We start from the raw sequence: 19,016 nt of genomic DNA, 5'->3' as shown, positions 1-19,016 counted from the left end.
CTGGGGGCGGAGGGAGGGAGAGAGTGTGGATAAATGCCAATGGCCACAGAGACAGGAGGGTAGGTGGTGATTCTCCTGGGCAGCTGGCAGAGAGGCCACAGTTAGGGAAGACCCTGGAGTCACATCCAGTGGCCTTCAGATTATTTTCTATTGCAACAGACAAAAAGAAACCCTTTTACATTATGATCCAGTATAGTATCTGGTCCACCTGTATAACTACAATAAAACACCCTTACATATGTAATATACACTGATTTCTATTCTAATCTTTCATTGGAAAACATTGATCATAACCTTTTAAATTTATTTCTTCACCCAGTTTACAAACCTCTCTTTTTTTTTTTCAGAGACAGAGTCTTGCTCTGTTGCCCAGCCTAGAGTACAGTGGCGCATCTCGGCTCACTGCAACCTTCCACCTCCCAGGTTCAAGTGATTCTCCTTCCTCCACCTTATGAGTAGCTGGGATTACAAGTGTGCACCACTATGCCCAGCTAATTTTTGTATTTTTAGTAGAGATGGGAGTTTCACCATGATGGTCAGGCTGGTCTCAAACTCCTGACCTCGTGATCTGCCTGCTTTTAATTTACAGATTCCCCGATTTCCTCCCTTCATAAATATTTCATGTCAGATGCTGTGCTTTGTCAGAGCAAAAAGCCTGGACGGCGCCTTCAGGAAGCACAGTCTTGTGGGATGGGAGGTGTGTAACATCATTTCCATGCACACTATGACTGTGCAGAGCAGGAGGTGGCAAACTTTTTCTTAAAGGGCAGGTTGACAAATATGTTTGGTTTTGTGGGTGTGCTGGGGAGTCTCCAAGACCACCCCTCAGCTAGATGATTTTCTATGGGGACTCACAGGACTCAGCACATAACTGTACTTACTGCTATGATTTATGACAGCAAAAGGATACAAAACAAACCCAAAAGGAAAAGGAAAAAGAAGGGGAAACCAGGCCCAAGCTTCCAAGGGTCCCCTCTCGGGGGAGTTGCACAGGACATGCTCAATTCCTCTGAGTTGTGACAACACATGAGAAATGCTGTCTATCTACCGAGAAGCACATTAGAGACACAGCACCCACGGTTTTTACAGGGGACTGTCACATAGGCAGGCTCTGCCTAGTATGCACCAAAATCCCAGACTTCCAGAAGGAAAGTGAGTGGCAAACCTAGGCTGTTTTGTTTGTATAATCAGATTAAGCACAGACAGCCACTCTTATCAGTTCTGCTGGGAATCCTGAGACCCAGGCTCTTGGATGCCAACCTTGTAAGCAAGCCTTTCAGAGGACAGCAGCCAGGCCCGCTCTGCAAACTCCTTTCTACACAGAGGACCATACAGCCTCTGAAAACTCACTCTCCTACTGTAGTGCAAACATCCCAGAAAAGAAAAACATGAACAAATGGCTGTGTTTCATGAACACATCATTTACAAAAGTAGGAGTCTCCCATGGGCGGTAGTTTGGGCCTGGTCTAGGGGAAAGCCACGTGACTCTTGGCCTTCAACATTTTCAGCAACTTCCCTTAGCCATGATCCGTGGTTCCCAATCAGGGCTCCAAGTGAAAAGTCTTAGGGTTCTGTGAACTCTTCTCCTCACATTGCTAAAGGCATTAACATGCTGCCACCCTCATCATTAGTGCCCCCCTGCCCCAGTGCTTAGGCCCCAGAAACAAACCAAGATACCACACTTTTCCACTTTAGGTTAAATATTCAGGGTGTTCTCTCTGGTTATCTTGACATGTTCAAAAATTCTCATTGGCAAATATTTTTGATTAATTCAAAATGGCAAAATGATGTATTTTTTGCTTTAGTAAAAGAGGATGGTTGACAAGTACTTTTTAAACCTGTGTGCCAGGCCATAAAAGGGACAGAAGTGGAAAGAAGGCAGTGCAGATGAGGAGGGCGAGTAAGGGTGGTCCTTTATGGCAGATTCTTCCTGATGCTCAGAAGTCGCTTTAGGCTCTTGGGAGGGGGTGGAGGGCAGGCAGGGTGTTCCCTTAGGAACAGTCAAGACTTCAACAGGAAAGAGATGACCCACTTTAGTAGGGGGAGACCTGAGGAGTGTGTAATAAAGGCACCATTTTCAAAGGTGTGGGTAGGGTGTCAGGGAACCACAAGGGATAGGATGGTTCCCTGGGGAAAGTAACAAGAAGCCGTTAGTACCCGTATGCCCAGTGGAATGAGAGGACAGAGCTGTCACCAGAACCTGTAAGAGAAAAGTCATGGAGAGAAAGCTGAGAGGAGGGCTTGGGGGTCATGGCAAGTGATGCTTAACAAACACCCCAAGTTCACTCTTTCCTCCCCACTTCAATCTCGTACTAGGTCAGGCCATTGGCAGAACGCAACTGGAAACCAGAGATTTCCATTGAAATGTTCCATAAAGTCAGCCTCTCAGGGTGGAGGGAGCTGGGTTGAGAGTGTGTCTGGAGGGAGGAGGAGGAGACGCTCATTACAGCTAAGATCTGCTCTCTGTGGTCACCTTACAAGTTATCAGGTTTGGCAAATCCATGGAAATTGACATCAAAATGACTAAAATGACTGAGTCTTCCAATAACAAAGGTGAAGGATTTACAGTGACCAAAGTTCTGAGCAGAGGCCAAATGTAGGATGCTTAGCTTCAATGTGGAAATGTAACCAGAACAAGAGGCAAGGGGATACTCCTCAAAGCTATCCTGGGCAAGGGGCGGTTTGCTCATTGGAATCCTGAGACTGTCCATTGTGTGGCCTGGATTTCCAGGTCACCACCAAAAAAAGCTGATGTCCTGTGGCTTCTAGTTTATTGGAGTTGAGGGAGAACTTGGCAACTGGTAGGATGTAGAAAATCAAACAGCCATAGAGTTAGGCATCACCTCTATTCAACTAACAAGTAATCTCTAAGTTGGGATCTAGGGTTACAGAGATGAGAAAATCCATGGTCCCTGTCCTGGAGAAGCCATGCTACTTTAGGGAAACCAACAACGTGTCAGGAAATAATGACCCCAATCACATGAATATGAGAAGTGCCCCTACTTCTTGCACTCACCTACCCCAACTCTCACTACTTTGAAAATAGAAACGAGAACCCACCACGTCCAGAAAGCCTGCCCTGAATATTCAACTGTGTGGGGCCTCAACCTGCCACCTGGGCCTCTCGCCAAAAGGTGTACACCTGTTTATGCCCTTGGGTTGAATGCACTGTGACCTCCTTAGGACACTGTAGCTCTTAATCTCCCTGCATGCCAGGACCCAGATTTCCTGAGGTTTAGGGATGTGGGCTGTAAGAAAAGGACAGTAAGGGAGCCAGTCATTCCCATGTTTTTCTTCTTCTGTCATCAGAGCCTGGTTCTTGTCTCCGGAGCAGACTTGGCAGACACAAGTGGCTACTCAGGTAACAGCTGAAATCAGTTTTATCCACTTAGCTGCTCTGAAGAGTTTAGGGAGATGACAGGAGAAACGTGTGCACTTACTATCTGGTACAGCTGTCATCAGAGCTGTTTATTGCTCCAGAGTCTGGGAAAATCATAATAGGGCTGGACAGTTGTTATTTAAAAACAAAACAACAAAGTGCATTTTGACTGGCGTAACCACGAAGCTGGCAGATCACAGAGGGAGGTTTGGCAAAGAGGATTCTCTCAAGTCCTCACACGGACATCTCAGAAGCCCAGCCTAGTGGATTAAATAAACCAATGGCTCGAACACAAAAAAGGGGAAAAAGTTTTGTACAAGTTGCCCCACTTTCAGTGCCTGCAGGCCCAGCAAGCATAGCTAAGCTTTCTGAGCAATGGAGACTCTGGAAGGTGTAAGGCAAGAAGTGACTTAGAACGGGGGAACGTTACAAACCAGGGGCTATTTGGAATGCCTGGAGGCATTTTTGGTTGTCATGATGGTGGGGGTGGTGGGAGGTATCTAGTGGCTGGTCAGGGATCCCACTCAACATCCTAAATGCACAGGACAGCCCCCCACAGCAAAGAATTATCTAGCCAAAATGTCAGTAGTGCCGCTGTTGAGATACCCCAACTGAGATAGCGTATAATAAAAGTTGACGTGTTTTTACCTGTTACCCTGTGCCAGACATGAAATAACTTACATGCTTTATTCTTGTTTAATCTTAGCAATAACTCTGTGAGGCAGGTACTAATATTATCCCTTACCTTATAGACGAGGAAGCTGAGGCAAGGAGACCATAAGCAATGTTTCCGAAGTCACACGGTTGGTGAGGAGCTGAGATTCACAGCGAGGCAGTTTAACTCCAGAGCTACTGGTGTGACCACTCACCTCCCTCACGCACCTCCCTGGGGTCATTCCAGCTCCAGCCTCCAAGCTGGAGGGGCAGTGAGAAGCCGGGAGAGGGCTTCCACTGTGATCCCTTCCAGTCATGATGGGGCCCTGGACTAATACAGTACTAGAGAGCTGGAGGGGCCTAGAATAAAAGATGCTACAAAGTTCTGAGACAGCAGCATCCCTCCTGTAACTGGTCCGAGGCTGGGGAAGCTGTTATCCTGCCTTGGACGTCTTACAAACCCCCAGGGCAGAGAAACATCATCCCTGCCCACTCAGCTCCTCCTCAGCTGCCAATGATTGATTTGGCTCATTCTCTACTCAGCCCCACACAGCTCAGCAGGGCTGCAAACCAGATCTCCAGCATTTCATTTTGATGCTTGCAGGAGGAAGAGCAAAATCACCTGCAAGGTAAAAGAATCAACACATCCGTATCCTGGATCTTATGCTAGCAGCATTTTCCTCTCCTCCAGGCCAGGGGTAGGAGCCATGACTGAGAGCCAACAGCTGGCCAGGGAGACCACAGAACTCTGGTTCACATTCCTGCCTTCGGAGCCACAGAGTCGAGGCTGGGTAATGTCCCCCTAAGGCCGGAGGTTCTCCTGACTCTGTCCCCTCACCTTGGGGCAAGGGCCCCACCCTGTAGGATACCCTGGTCTCAGAGCCTGGCCTCCAGCCCTCCGTAGGAGCCACGCCTCACATGTGTCAAGCCTCACCTGGCAGATGGAAACTCTGCCACCTGGAGCAGAACAGCCTCAGGAAGGGAAGGAAGAGAAGAAAACATGCACAGTTTTGTGCCCCTAGCAGTCCTCTGCTAGGTGTTTTCCATGCCTGTGGCTACTGCCACTTTTAAGAACAAGGAAACTGAGGCTATGAGAGTTTTAAAAACTTGTGAAGACACTCAGGTAGGCAGTTGCTCTCTCCCCTCCCTGCCTAGGGAGAAGTCCCAAGGAAGGCTGAGTTCTGGCAGCTCAGGGCCTGTGGTCCCTTACCCATTCCTCGGAGGGGCTCTCCTCGGCCGCACTGATGGCCACTGCCTCTGCCCAGTCCCGAACTTCAGCTGCAGCTGCCCAGGCCCGGGAGCTTCGTCCCAAGGGCCACTCTGAACGCACCCATGAACCAGCGATGGGACTACCAGGGCCGTTCCCATCAGGTTGTCACGCTGAGCTCTGGGGACTCCAAGAAGGGGTCTCAGGGGCCATTGTGGTTGGGGTTCCAGAGTCCCTCTCCCAGCCCCACCACAGCAGATCTTCTTTTGTCTTTTGGATTATTGACTTTCATATAACATTTTCTTTGAACAATAGGTTTTGACGAATTTTAAGAAGTTTGAAAACCACTTCTCTAAAGCAGGAGGCATCTGTCCAGGAGGAGGATGTTGCGGATGAGGAGGCCTTTGTTAGCTTCTACTCCACCAAAGAGCCTTTGCAAACATGCGGACGAGAACCTCAACCTCCTGCCTCCAACCTCCACCAGGCCCCACTCCCTTGCATTCTTTGATATGGCCAATTTACATATTTTTGTTTTAAAATTATTTCAAAGTTTTGGGGGAACAGGTGGTAGATTTTGGTGTACCCAGTTCCCAAGCAGTGTACACTGTACCTAATATGTAGTTTTTTTGTTTCTTTTTTAAGACAGTCTCACTCTGTCACTCAGTCTGGGGTGCAGTGGCATGATCTCAGCTCACTGCAACCTCTGCCTCCTGGGTTCAAGCAATTTTCCTGACTCACTTCCCAAGTAGCTGGTATTACAGGTGTATGCCACCCACCCAGCTAATTTTTTTTTTTTATTTTTAGTATAGGCAGGGTTTCACCATGTTGGCCAGGCTGGTCTCGAACTCCTGACCTCAGGTGAACTGCCTGCCTTGGTCTCTCAAAGTGCTGAGATTACAAGCATAAGCCACTGTGCCTGGCCCCATTGTGTATCTTTTATTACTTACTCCCCTCCCACCTCTTCCTCCAAGTCCCCAGAGTCCATAATACAATTTTTACGCCTTTGCATCCTCATAGCGTAGCTTGCACTTTAAGTGAGAGCATAGGATGTTTGGTTTTCCATTCCTGAATTACTTCACTTAGAATAATGGCCTCCAGATCCATCCAGGTAGCTGCAAATGCCATTATCTCATTTCTGTTCATGGCTGAGTAGAAGTCTGCGGTATTTATACAACATTTTCTTTATCTACTCGTTGGTTGATGGACATTTAGGATGCTTCCATGTTTTTGCAATTGTGAATTGTGCTGCTATAAACATGCGTGTGCCAGTCTTTTCCATAGAAGGACTTCTTTTCCTTTGAGTAGATACCCAGGAGTGGGATTGCTGGATCAAATTGTTTGGAGATTCCTTAAAGAACTAAAAGTAGAACTACAATTTATGTATTTTTCAATCATCCAATCCCCTCTTCTATCAAGACCTCAATACCTATGTCATGCCTCAGCCTCCGCAGAAATTCTGGAACCTTCACCAAGCTAAATAAAGACTGAGATGCAAAAATCATGGGATGGGCAGAGGAAGAGTCAAGGAGGGCCTCCCAGGCAAATCTAGAACATTGGGCAAAATAGGGTTAGTTACATTACTTAATAATAGACACATTTTCAAGGCACAACTGGAGTACGAGTTCTCTTCCAAACAATGGGCATGTAAATTTGGGCCAGCTGTTTTTCCTCCATTAAATGAGGCTTCCTTGGCAACTGTGCTGGCCTATCAAGTAGGTGTCCGTGAAAAATGAGGTATCTTTGGGGCATTTAGCCTCTCCCCGCTGAGCCTCCAGCATGGGGCAGCAGTGATCATCTTTGGCTGAAACTGTCCTGGGCCTGGAGAGTGGTGAGGGGTGGAAAGGGAGAGTTATACTGCGACACTGTTTACAAGAGGTTCTAGAACCCATCATAAGGGAGAAAACAACTGAATTGGCCAGGCACTTACACTGGAAATGGATGAACCAGCATCCTTGTCATTTCTTTGGATATTTATCCATATTCTGGATGGTTGCAGCCCAACAAGGAATTAAGAGCCCAGCTCTCTGAGGGGCTGGGGGACATAACAGGGGAGTGGTGTGACACTGTCTAGGGAGTTAAGAGTTGCACATAATAGGGTGATTGCAAACTTTTAAAATCGGGCGGTTGGCAAAGGTCATTGAAGGCACAGTCAAGCTATGGCCTGGATCTTGCAAGACGAGGAATATCTGAGAGCAAATGAAATCACAAGACTCACAAGGACAAACTCCTAAATGGAATCAAGCTAAGGCAGGGCTCTCCACCTTGGCTGCACAGCAGAATCACCTGGGGAGCTTTAAAACCTACAAACCATAGTCTCAGGGGCTGGGGCCTGGGCACAGGGATTTATTCCAGGTGATTCTAATGTGCAACTAAGGTTAAAAACCACCTGGGTTAAGGAGAGTTTGGGAAGCCTAGGAGTGAAATGTTGGTGCAGCACACACCCTTCTGGATTCTAGCTTAAAAGCAATGCCCCTGCAGATAGGGATCTAGCTTGCCCCCACAATGAGAAGGGGGAACTTATCCCTATCTGCAGGGCAAGGACAAGGTAGGCAGGGACCAGGGTATCCATAGGAGGGCAAGAAAAGACCCAGGAGGGAGAGGGCTACCCATCCAGCTACAATGCTTCACCCCCTCATCTCTGTGCCCCTGTCTTGAGTCTGATCAATAGGTCTGCAGGTAAGAGTCATGGAAACAGGCAGGGTGCCAGACACAGAGGGCGGGAAGAAGGAAGGGAGCCTTGCTTTATTAAATTTCAATTTACAGAGTGCTGGCTGTGACATCCAGAATGTGTATTAGAAATGGGCTTTTTCCTCTTTTTCAAAGAACAAGCTGCAGGCCTCTCTGCAGACAGGCAGGCTGATTTAAGGGTTTGGTTATTGGTCATTAACCCCTTGACACAGAGGTTCGTTACAGTGCTGAGGGCCACAGTGTGCTGATGCTAAATCAGAAATGAAGGAGAGTCATTTCCAGAATGATCTTATGTTCATCAACCACAGCATGAGGTCCATGTGAGGAACGGGAAGCATTTATAAGCACCATTCTCCATTAGTGTGATGACATACATGTGTAAGGCTGGGTTTCTAGCTCAGGGCTTCCTCTGTGAACCCATTTCCCTGGTGGAGGGGGAACAGGTGAGGCTGAGCACAGGCACACGAATCCCTCAGCATTTTGGGGAGAGGTTTATTACTGGAATTCAGCCTATCAGTGAGGACTTGATCCCAATCAATTCAACAAACACCCTTTGTGCCTCTCAGGTGCTGGGGCTGGCCTGGGCATTGGGAAAGCAGAGAGGAGACGGGGAGCCCCTCCCTCAGGGAGTCTCAGCCTGGTGGAGGGAGAGACAGTGCTGGAGGATGGGTAGAATATGTTCGTGGCCAGCTTACAACAGATGGGTGGGCAGCGTGCTGGGGTGCCCCAGAGCTGGAGTAACAGTCTCTACCTGGGGCTGTCAGTGAGTAATGAGTCTAAAGAGAACAGCCTAAAGAGAGAGTAGTTTGCCCAAATATTTGTCAAGGACAAGGGACTTCTAGCAGAGGAAACAGGCAAACACAAGCCACAGAGGCTTGACAGTACAATGCCGTTTAAGGAATGATAGTGCCAATGGGATGAGGTGGGGAAGAGACTGGGTAGCACCCCGCTGGCCCCCAGGGAGCTGTGACTCAGATCCGTGAGTGCCCCCACTTGTTAGCACATCTGAGGGGCTCTAAGAGTCTTCTGACTCTAAAACATCCAAGGAGCCTGGAAGCAAGCTTGGCCTGGAGGTGCCTCGGTGTGGTTGAGTATAAGACCAAGAATGGGTGCCCCATTTTACTGGGATTGCTGGTGAAGTCTCCCTTTTTCTGCAGCCTCCGGGTCTGTCTCTAGCAACCAGCACTTGCAAACTCTCCTGATCTAGGCCTTAGCCCCTCATCCAGATTCTTCTGCCACTGCTCCTCCCTTTCCTCCTCCTGCCCTCTGCCTGCATCCCCAAGACCAGCCTGGCTGCCTGGGACAGGCTCCTGCCTCAGTGGCTCTCTCCAGCAAAGTGCCTTGACACAGATGGGAGCTGCAAACAAAAGCCACGTCAAGCAGAAACACACTGCCATGGGACAGATCACAGAGGAGGCCCAATCAATAACAATGGCCAGGGTGGTAGGCCGGGCCCCCGTCGTTGAAGAATTGGACTTGGCTCAGGGAAAGGATATGCGCAGGATGCGTGCTGCTGTCAGAACAAAACCAGACAGTAAAGAGCCGCAAAGGGTGTGGAGAGCAACATTGCACTCGGATATCTCCGGTGCTCTGGAGATGCAGTCATTGCACTCAGTCTTAAAAGGCAGAGAGACTGACAGCCCTCAGTGGCTGTCCTTCAAAACATACTTGGCCCATCAGCAACCCTTGAGAAGACCATCATCAGATGTGGAACATAGCAAGGGTGTGGTGGCAATCCCCCTCAGGGCTCAGCCTCTCCTGGACATAGGACAAAGCTAGAGTGACTCCTGGAAAACCCATCCCATTCACTTTGACAGCATAACCTGGTGTCAGCCCTGTTTGTGGCTGTAGCGGATACTGTTAGTGCCTCACCCATGCATCTGGGCACTCCCCAGCCCTGGCTGTGTGAACAACCTCCTCTGTCGGCCCCTGCTGCCCTGTGCCTGGGGGCCTTTTCTTGCTGCAGGAGCTTGCCTTTCCTGTACCTAGCTCCAGAAGCAGCCCCCAACCAATGATGGATGGAAGCTGGTGGACAAATAACCCATCCTTCTTCCTTCTTGGGATAATTTGGAGACATGTTCCCTACAGGCCTCCAGAAATCCCCAGCAGCACTGGCACCAGCGGCCCACATTGCTAACCTGTGCATTCACATGCCATTGATTGGCCTTTCTTTCTCCCTTGGCTCATGTTTCCACTGCCTTACTAGTGCTTCTAGAACTGCCTTCCAGATACATTACTTGTCACAAACCGTTGTCTCAGGATCTGCTTCTAGAGAAACCTGACTCAAGACAATGCTGGCCCGTGGCTAGCTCCACCTGTGGCCATTATGCCCAGGTACTCAGCACTGACACTAGATAGAGGCTGAGCCCAAGCCTGTCACTGGACTTGGGCCCTAGCGCAACCTCAGTCAGCAGTGGGGCTCATACACACCAGACTTGGTGCTCCTGAGCCTTTTGGGGACTCCACATCTGACAGGCCACCTTTCAGTGCAGCAGCCATGATGACACCTGAGGTCCCTGCAAGGCAGACCTGGGGCTCTGAGGAACAGCTGCACCCTTCTGACCTGGGACTGTTCATGGGACACCATCACACAAACTTATCTTGCCAATCCTTCTCTGTAGGGAATGAGGTCATCCGTAGATAGGGGACACCTTTGGTAAAAAGCACATTTCATCCTCGCTTTGACCCTCAGGAAGTAGCTGCCTCTAGTAATTTAGCACACACCCCTTGTCAGCCTGGCTGACAGTGACCCATTTCCTCTGAAGATGGCTCTGCCTAGGGCTTGCCCCAAATGGTCTATGCTCTGGGACTCTGCCACCCTGACCATCAGTGAGAATGGAGCTGTTACAAAGAGCCAAGAAGACTTCTCCCAGGAATTTAAAACCTGAAAGAGAAAGACACAGAAAAGTAGCCCTGAAGCTAAGACACATGTAGGGCAACTCTCTAGGGAAGAGCCATGAATTTTGCTGCTGAGGCCCCTGGAGCTGTCCTAGTTCCTGCCTTTCCCCTCGACCTTTCCTCTGAGTCTAAAAAGGAATCGCCCCAGGTTTTCTCTAAAACATTCACCCTTTGTCTTTACCTTAAGCTACCCAAATTTGTTTTATTTGTTGTTGATAATGACCGCCCCGCAAATTAACAAATACAGTTAGCTTGTTCATTAGTAAGTTCTCTATGTTCAAGAAATCTCAAACACCTGATATCTGACTACTGGGCTCTATTTTGGAAGGTATTGCTCAAAACACTTCATAGCTGTGTCTGCTTGTCTGCTATAAGCTGTGCCTACTCACTCACTCACAAACAGCAAAGAGGGTGCATATCGTATGCACTGAGGAATACTTCCCCTGACACACTTTTCACAAACAACAGTCTGCCCACTCTGCATCAGCTTGTGACAGTCAATTCATACTTCTTAACTACTCTAACATATTGACTTGTTGTTCAAAATAGTCTCTGCCCTCTCCTATGATGCTTCTTCCTGTATTCCCCTCCCTACTGAGCTATTGTACATCCCCACGTCATTAATTTCAGACACGGCCACATGACTAGCTGGAACATGAGTGTGAGTGACAGATGTCATTCCCAATCAGAAGCTTCAAGAGCAATATGTGATATATCGACTGTCTTTTTGTTCTCTGCCACTGGACCTGCAGCATCCTAGAAAGGAGCTACCCCTTTGGCCCTAGAAAAAGTTGAGATGACAGAGCTGAAGTTGAATGATGACGACCATGTAGCATGAGTAAGAAATAAACAAATCTTGTAATCCACTGAGATGTGGGGACATCAGCTTAAGATGACTGATAAAAAAACCGACACTAGAGGAGGGGTACTGCCAAACCTTAAAGTATGGGCACTGACTTTAAGGCCAGAGGTAGGTGATGAGTAAACCACCACTGGAGGCTGGAAAGATGGTGACCTCATCTATGCAACCATGAGACGATTGGTGAAATCGCTTGGTAAGATATAAATATCTTAGTTGGCTTGCAATATATTGGTAGACTGATAATACGGCAAGTGAGCCCGTGCTTAGATGCAGAGTGTGCCTTTTTAGTATCAGTTGCTTTTGACAAGATTCTGCAAAAGAGAGGTAAGGTCAGGAAAGAAACAGACGTGCAGTAGGGCCCAGTAAGCCACTGAGATTTTGAGGTCATATATTACTGGAGCATAAGACAGATTGAACTGACGGACAGCTCCCTCCCCCAATAATCACACCAAAATAGAACTTCTAAATGTGATGCATGCTCTTAAGGAAAAGTACAAGAAACTTTGAACATAGATACCAATGAGACTTGATCCAATGTGGGACTCCGGAGGAGAGGGTTGATTCAAGAAAGACTGACTCTGGATCCAAACTGCCTCGACTCAAGTCCCTGCCCCCACTACCCTTGAGCTGTGTGACTAGAGACAGTTTACACAGCCATTCATCCCCTCAATTTACTTATCAGTGGAAACAGGCTAAGAATACTGCCAGCCTCCGAGGATGTTGGCAGAATTACATGGAAGGATTTGTGCTCAGTGTTAGCTGTCAGGGATGCTACCATAACAGCAGTCACCCCCTTTAGATTCCAAGTTCCCTGAGGGCAGACACCATGTTTGTCTTGCTCACCCTTCTGTCTCTATTAATGAACCTCCTGTTTGTTACATGATATACACTCAAAACATATTAGTTGAATCAATGTGTTAATAGATTATTCCAGGGGCATATGGAATCCAGAAATTCATGCAGGTGCACTCCCTGGTGCCTGCCTCATATCCCTTACTCCAAAACTCCTCTAAGCTGCTCTCTGGCCAGTTTTGGGCCTTGGACATCACTCTCCATATAGCCCAGAGGATTAATGACTTGGATAGAATGGGGTCTCTCCCTAGGACATAGTCTATGCCATGTCTAGACCTTACCTGGTTCTCCTGAGAAATGAGGAGGCTCAATACCTTTTTGGCATACAATAGTTATTTTGCACAGCATTAAGGAGAGCTTAGAATATTCCCAGTGAGAGTGGTGGAATGTGTGTGTGTGTGTGTGTGTATGTATGTATGTGTGTATCTCTGTGTGTGTGTGCGTGCACATGCGTGAGTATGCACAGATGACATACGGTCAATGTGGGATCTGGACTCAATAGCAATCTTGGTGATCAGAAGGATGTAGGAAAGAACATAGCAATAAAATATGCAGGTTAAGATCCAGTAGGGAGATGTTAACCCAGAAAAAAAAATGGCATTCATGTGGCTAAAATAATGGTGGCTGATTTTAATCTGCAGATATAAATCTCTCGATTTCACTTGATCCAACACCATCTCCATCTCCATTTTCCTTGTCCCTGGGGAAAATATGACTTGCTTTCCTCCAGCTCATGTCTTTATTGGATGTTACAGACCTCAGATAGCAATGCCAGATGGATTGTGCTATGACAGAGAAAGTATTACAAAACTAAGGCCATTCATATTGGGGATCCCTTTTCTTGCCATATCACAAGATGGGCACTCAATATTTCTGAATGAGTGAACAAATGAATAAAATAATACAAAGTGAACATGATGAGGCATTGTGATGTGTTATAAAAATGGCCACAGATTTTTCCCATCCTTGCATACAAACTACTTCGCAATGTGACTGCGCAGCTCTTCCCTTCACTTCATTTCTCCCTTTATTGAGTCTGGGCTGTGCTGTGTCTTACTTTGGGCCAATGAAATGTGCATCACCGATGTAATACAAGCATAGACCTGATGAGCAATCATGCATGGTGAGGCTTGAGAACTCAAGCCTTCTCTTGCTGCCCTGTGCCTACCACCATGTATAGAAGCCTGGCCTAGTCTGTGAGATAACACACACATGGCCCAGAAGCCCCTCACTCCAGCTGACTGTCAGCCGGTCTCCAGAAACAGAGTCAACTAGCTGACCAGCAGTTGACCACAGATGCCTGAGTCAACTCAGCTGAGACCAGCAGGAGATAGGGCCAGTCTAGCCTAGCCCAAGTTGCCTGCTCTCAGAAAAAAAATAGATGTGTCTCAATCTACTAAATTTTGGGGGTAGTTTGTTATATGGTAAAGTGTTCTGATACAGGTACCTCATTTTTACAGGTGTTTGTAAAGTATATGGCATACAAGGTAGGTGTTCAGCAAATTGCATTCCTTTTTATCCCCTCCTGATGGACAAAAATTATTATAATGATAATATTTCCAATTTAATGAGTTCACATTATATGTCAGGAATGCTAAATGCTTTATACATACTTATTTAAATCTTCAAAATAACCCTGGGGAAGAGATGAGGGCATGTCCACTTTTAGATGAGAAAAAAGAATGAAACAGAGGTAAATTATTGGATAGCAACAATTTGCTATCAAACAGGAAAACTGGCAGAGCTGGGATCCGAATTCAAGTCATCTGGCCCTAAAGCCCACCTCAACCACCACAATGCCCTGCTTCTTCAAGAGGAAAGAAGGAAAGGTTCTGATGCTACCCCTTTCCACATGTGGCCCCCACTTTTGAACTGTTCTCTGCTTTTGCTGGTGCACATCCCACTCTTTCTTCCTTTAAGGTCCCGAAGCAGTTCTTTAGGAAGGCATCCTTGACCTCCCAAGGTCACCACTACCCAGCCCTCTTTTCTTCATGGCAGCTGGGATGCTGATCACTTCCTTTGGCACAGTGGAAACTCCATATAGCCCTGATGGTCCTGGACAGAATGTAGCATGAAATACAGGAGCAATGTGATGGGAACAAAATTCAGTTGCCATGAGGACAGACAGAGTTTTGGAAGCGGGCGCTTTGTCCTGAGCACAAAAGCTGGGGGCCAAGGGTGACAACAGTGGCTGCATTACAAGGAGATGTGGTTTCTCTCAATCTGATTCTGATACCCACTTTCTCTAATACTCCCAGTTCATATGGAACTTCCTTGTGGCTTTACCTTAGCCACAAGAGTTACCTTAGAGGAAACTCCAGTGGAAGATGGATCATGAAGACTCCCTGGCAGAAAAATCTTCAATGATTCTATCTCCATATACCACTCTACTCACCATTTCCTGGCCTGGCAGGAAGATCCTCGTCATGTAGTTTGATGGTGGAAATCACATAGCACAGATTTCCTGGATGACACCAGTCTCAGATATTCATTTCATTGTCTATTTTCATGAAGATATGTTACTTTCAATAAAGGCAGTTCACTAAATGTGTCCCTACATGAGTTTTAATTTTTGTTGTCTTTGTGGGGGTTTCTTATCCTCACTCCACCCCTGATATGCTCTGTGCTTCTTCCCCAGTTGACCTTCCCCCCTTCCTTGCCCTCCCTCCTAATCCTTTTCTTGAGCCTTCTGAAGCCTCTTATCAAACCCACAGTATCATTCCAGGATGGCCCTTTCCAACAAAACAAACCTTTCCTTTCCCACCAAACAAGGCTCTTCCTGGAGGATGCTATTATTCGTGTGTTTTTGAATGTGCTGAGTCTCTAATCGGGACTCAAGGTGGAGCTGACATTCTCCTCTCCCCTGGTGCCTCTTCTACACGTACACTCTTCCATCCTAGTATAAAAAACACCTCCTCCGTAAGAATCAGACATCACACACCATTGCCCTCTGTCCATGTTGTTGTTCTCACTTAAGTGCCAGGCAGTCAGCTATGTCCATCAGGGTCTTTGGCACTAGGCTCACAGCTTCCTCTACATCACACTGGGCAGCATTCACATTGCACTGTGGCCTCAATTCTGGGGTGGTGTGCTGTGTTCCACTTTAGCCCACCCACACCTAGACCCCAGCTCTTAGTGCCCCAAACTACTTTACCTGTGAAGTCTAATCCTCCATTGCCCTACTTCTGCCCAATCACCTTGCTGTGATTTGACTGTGCCCCACAAAGTTCACATGTTGAAAACTTGATCCTCAATGTGGTGGTGTTGGGAGGTGGGGCCTAATGGAAGGTGTTTGGGTCATTGGGGCACTGCCTTTATGAATAGATTAATGTCATTATCGAGGGAGTGGGTTCCTTATAAAAGGACAAGTTTAGTCCCCTCTTGAGCCCTTCTTTCCACTCTTCCACCATGGGATGACACAGCAAGAAGGCCCTCACCAGATGCTGGCCCCTTGATATTGGCCTTCCCAGCTTCCATAGCTATGAGCTGATACATTTCTGTTCATTATTAATTTCTTAGCCTCAGGTGATAGCAACACAAAATGACACACCTATTAATCTTGATTACCGACTCTCTTACTTCCCAATGCCTGCTCATCAACCTAATTGAGGCCTTTGAAATAATAATTTTCTTTCTTTCCTTCTATACTTACCACTCTTTCCTGACCTCTCCCTAGAAAGGCTGCACCCAATTTTCAATAATGACACTCTTGCTAGCAGTTTCAGTTTTTAAATTCCTTACTTTTTCTGCCTTTTACACCCTGTAAACTCCACCTCTATAGCCTCGTTCACCTTCTCCACACCTGTTCCCTGGATGCTAGCACTACCAGAGAAAATTCACGGAACTGAGTAAATTAAATCCACCACAAACTCATGATCTTTAACCTCAACCAGGTACTTCAACACAACCTAGTATTACTTCTTTGGGTACCTGCTTAGCAGCTGAGCCACTTTCACTCTGCAGGGTTTCTAAACCTTCTCCATTCTCTCACATACCCAGATCCCATTATGCTGCAAACTATCCCCTTCAGTTGCAAGACAGCCTGCAAACTTGTTCCTCCTGGACCTCAGCAGAAGTTCATTTCCTGTCGTCCAGGACCACCCCACCTCTTCTCGCCCTGTCCCCACCCCCAGGGATATTGCTTTGTTAATTGTCCCCCTAAATATATCAGATCTCTCTCTCTACTTGTTTCTTCCCTTCAGTTGCAAAATATGTTCCCTTATTGCTTTCTTGAAAAAGCAAATCCAAATGCACACCTCCTTTCAACCCCACATCCCTTCTGATGGCCAGGACCCCCATCCCTTCACAGCAAATTCTAAGCAAAAGAAGTCTATACTCGCTGGCTCCACTTCCTCATTCGCTTCCTCAGATAGAAGTTTTCTCACTGCCATGTCCTCCCAGACATTCCACAACCAAGGCACTCATTATGAGGGATGAAATGCTCTCTTGGACTCAACTGTCCTCAGGTCCCAAGGATAGGGTGAACCTTGCCACCCTAGAAGACCCCAGAGGGGGCAAGAAGATGAACACTGGCTCATTCCATTTTGTAATCACCACTTAAAAAGCTTTAATTTTCCATTAACCTAGTTATTCCTTTGTTCAACACATATTTGTTAAACACCTGGAATGCCCCAGGAAAATATGATTAGGTGACTTCTGAACAACCCAGCGTATTCCAAGGATGCTAAAAATGCTGCTTGGTGGCAGAAGAGACACTGATAGAAGGAGATGCAAATCTATTCTGTAGCCCAGTTGTACAAGAAGCAAGACCAGCAAGTCCTTTTTCCTGCAGAAAAAAAATGTTACAAAATTTCTCTTTTAAAATGTGTCCTTCACTCAAGCCAACCTCCACTCCCACACGTGTGTCTGCATTTAATAGTGCATTTTTGAGCAAGAAAAAAAAAAAAAACAACTAAAGCTGTTCTGGTGATTGATTTAGAGGACCCAGCTCTGCTTAAATTCCCAGTATATTAAGACAGTGCTAACCTCAAGGACTCCACCAAAGCTCTACCCTGGCAGGGCTAATGCAGAGCAACAAACCGATTTCAGAAAAAGCATCTGGGACAAAGGCAATGTGGTGACAATTGGGTTACTTGGGAAAATCAAATATAAGAATCCATTTATGCCTGTGATATATTCTGAACACATCTCCTTAGGAACTGTCTTGAAATAGACAAGCATATCCTTAAGCTGCCCTGATATAAACATTATTCAGATACCCACACTCAATGCCGCCAGCCATTCCCAAATCCCAGAGCTTCTTTATTTACTCTCCTTTCTCAGATTCTCAGCCAGGGGTGGGTACCACTTCCTCCAGGGGCCTTTTGGAGGTGTATGGGGATGTTTTAGTCTCATATGGACACTGCTGGTGTCAGGGTCCAAGAATGGTAAGCATCCTACATTGAATAGGACAGTCCCACGCAGTAAAGAACTGCCTCACCCAAAAAGTTGGTGACACCCTACTAAGAAATGGGACAAAAGAGCAGCAACTCAAGTACCCAACTTCTTGAAGGCCTACACTTGGTGCAAGGGACATCACAGGAAAGCCTCCCCACTTCCTGCTTCAAATGAAAGAGGAAGTGCCTTCAGGGAGGGCATGGTACCCAAGCCATTAGGGTGATGGAACTCTTGCAACTTATACTCTGTCACTGGCTTGCTGTTCATATCCTGGACCCTCCTGGGCGTGGTTCTGCAAGACCGTCTTGAATGGGGGAATGAATTATAGAAAGCTGAAAGGGGAAGTGTTAGTGAAAGCAGCCCTGCCAATCCTTGGGGTCTGAGGAGTTTACATGTTTCCTGCCTGGGGGTTGAGTCAAATGGAAAGGCAGGTCAGCATCATGTGCTAGCATGACTTGGTGGCAGGAGAGACACTAACAGAAGGAGGTGTCCCCTGCTCTTTCCCAACCTGTGCCCATAGCAACTGGTCCATCATCAAGAAAGATAACCAGGAGCTGGCTTCTATCCCGGTAGGGGAGGGCACATCTCTCAAGCTCCCATCCCAGGTCTCCATACAAAGATACTGAATGTGATAAACAGATACAGATTCTGCCAGCTCTTATCTTGACTAATAATAACTAATACTAATACTAGAATAACAGCGATTACCTGGTTGATTGAGGGTTTCATGTGTGCCAGCCTTGGTGCCAAGCATCCTATTTTCTGCTGATCCTGAACAATGTAGGGGTTGGGGTGCTGACTCCCCATGCCATTGGAAATCCACGTATAACTTTTGACTCCCCCGAAACAACTGCTAACAGCCTACTGTTGACCAGAAGCCTTACTGATAACATAAACGGTTAACACATATTTTGTGTTTTATGTGTATTATATACAAAATTCTTACAATAAAGTAAGCTAAAGAAAAGAAAATAGAAATAAGAAAGTTCAAAATGAGAAAATACAGTTACTATTTCCTAAGCGGAAATGAACCATCATAAATTTCTTCACTCTCCAAAGAATGGTGAGTGGAGGGCATC

The 19,016-nt window shown here is 46.8% G+C and overlaps 1 protein-coding gene and 1 long non-coding RNA gene across 4 annotated transcripts in view; both read right to left on the bottom strand.

Annotated features, from left to right (window-relative positions):
* The window catches only part of LOC105488798 (polypeptide N-acetylgalactosaminyltransferase 18), a 361,583-nt gene that overhangs the window by 22,721 nt on the left and 319,846 nt on the right, over positions 1 to 19,016 (bottom strand). The gene's annotated exons all lie outside the window — the stretch shown is intronic.
* LOC105488782 (uncharacterized) overlaps positions 7 to 19,016 on the bottom strand; it is a 33,165-nt gene continuing 14,155 nt past the window's right edge. Inside the window, exon 3 of the long non-coding RNA XR_011610814.1 lies at positions 7 to 18,820. This is a non-coding gene — a long non-coding RNA (uncharacterized lncRNA). The remainder of the gene's footprint in view (positions 18,821 to 19,016) is intronic.

The sequence above is a fragment of the Macaca nemestrina genome, chromosome 12 (assembly GCF_043159975.1).
Source record: "Macaca nemestrina isolate mMacNem1 chromosome 12, mMacNem.hap1, whole genome shotgun sequence".
NCBI lineage: Eukaryota > Metazoa > Chordata > Mammalia > Primates > Cercopithecidae > Macaca > Macaca nemestrina.
The sequence above is the reverse complement of the archived record's forward strand: the minus strand, read 5'-3'. Positions and strand labels throughout refer to the sequence as shown.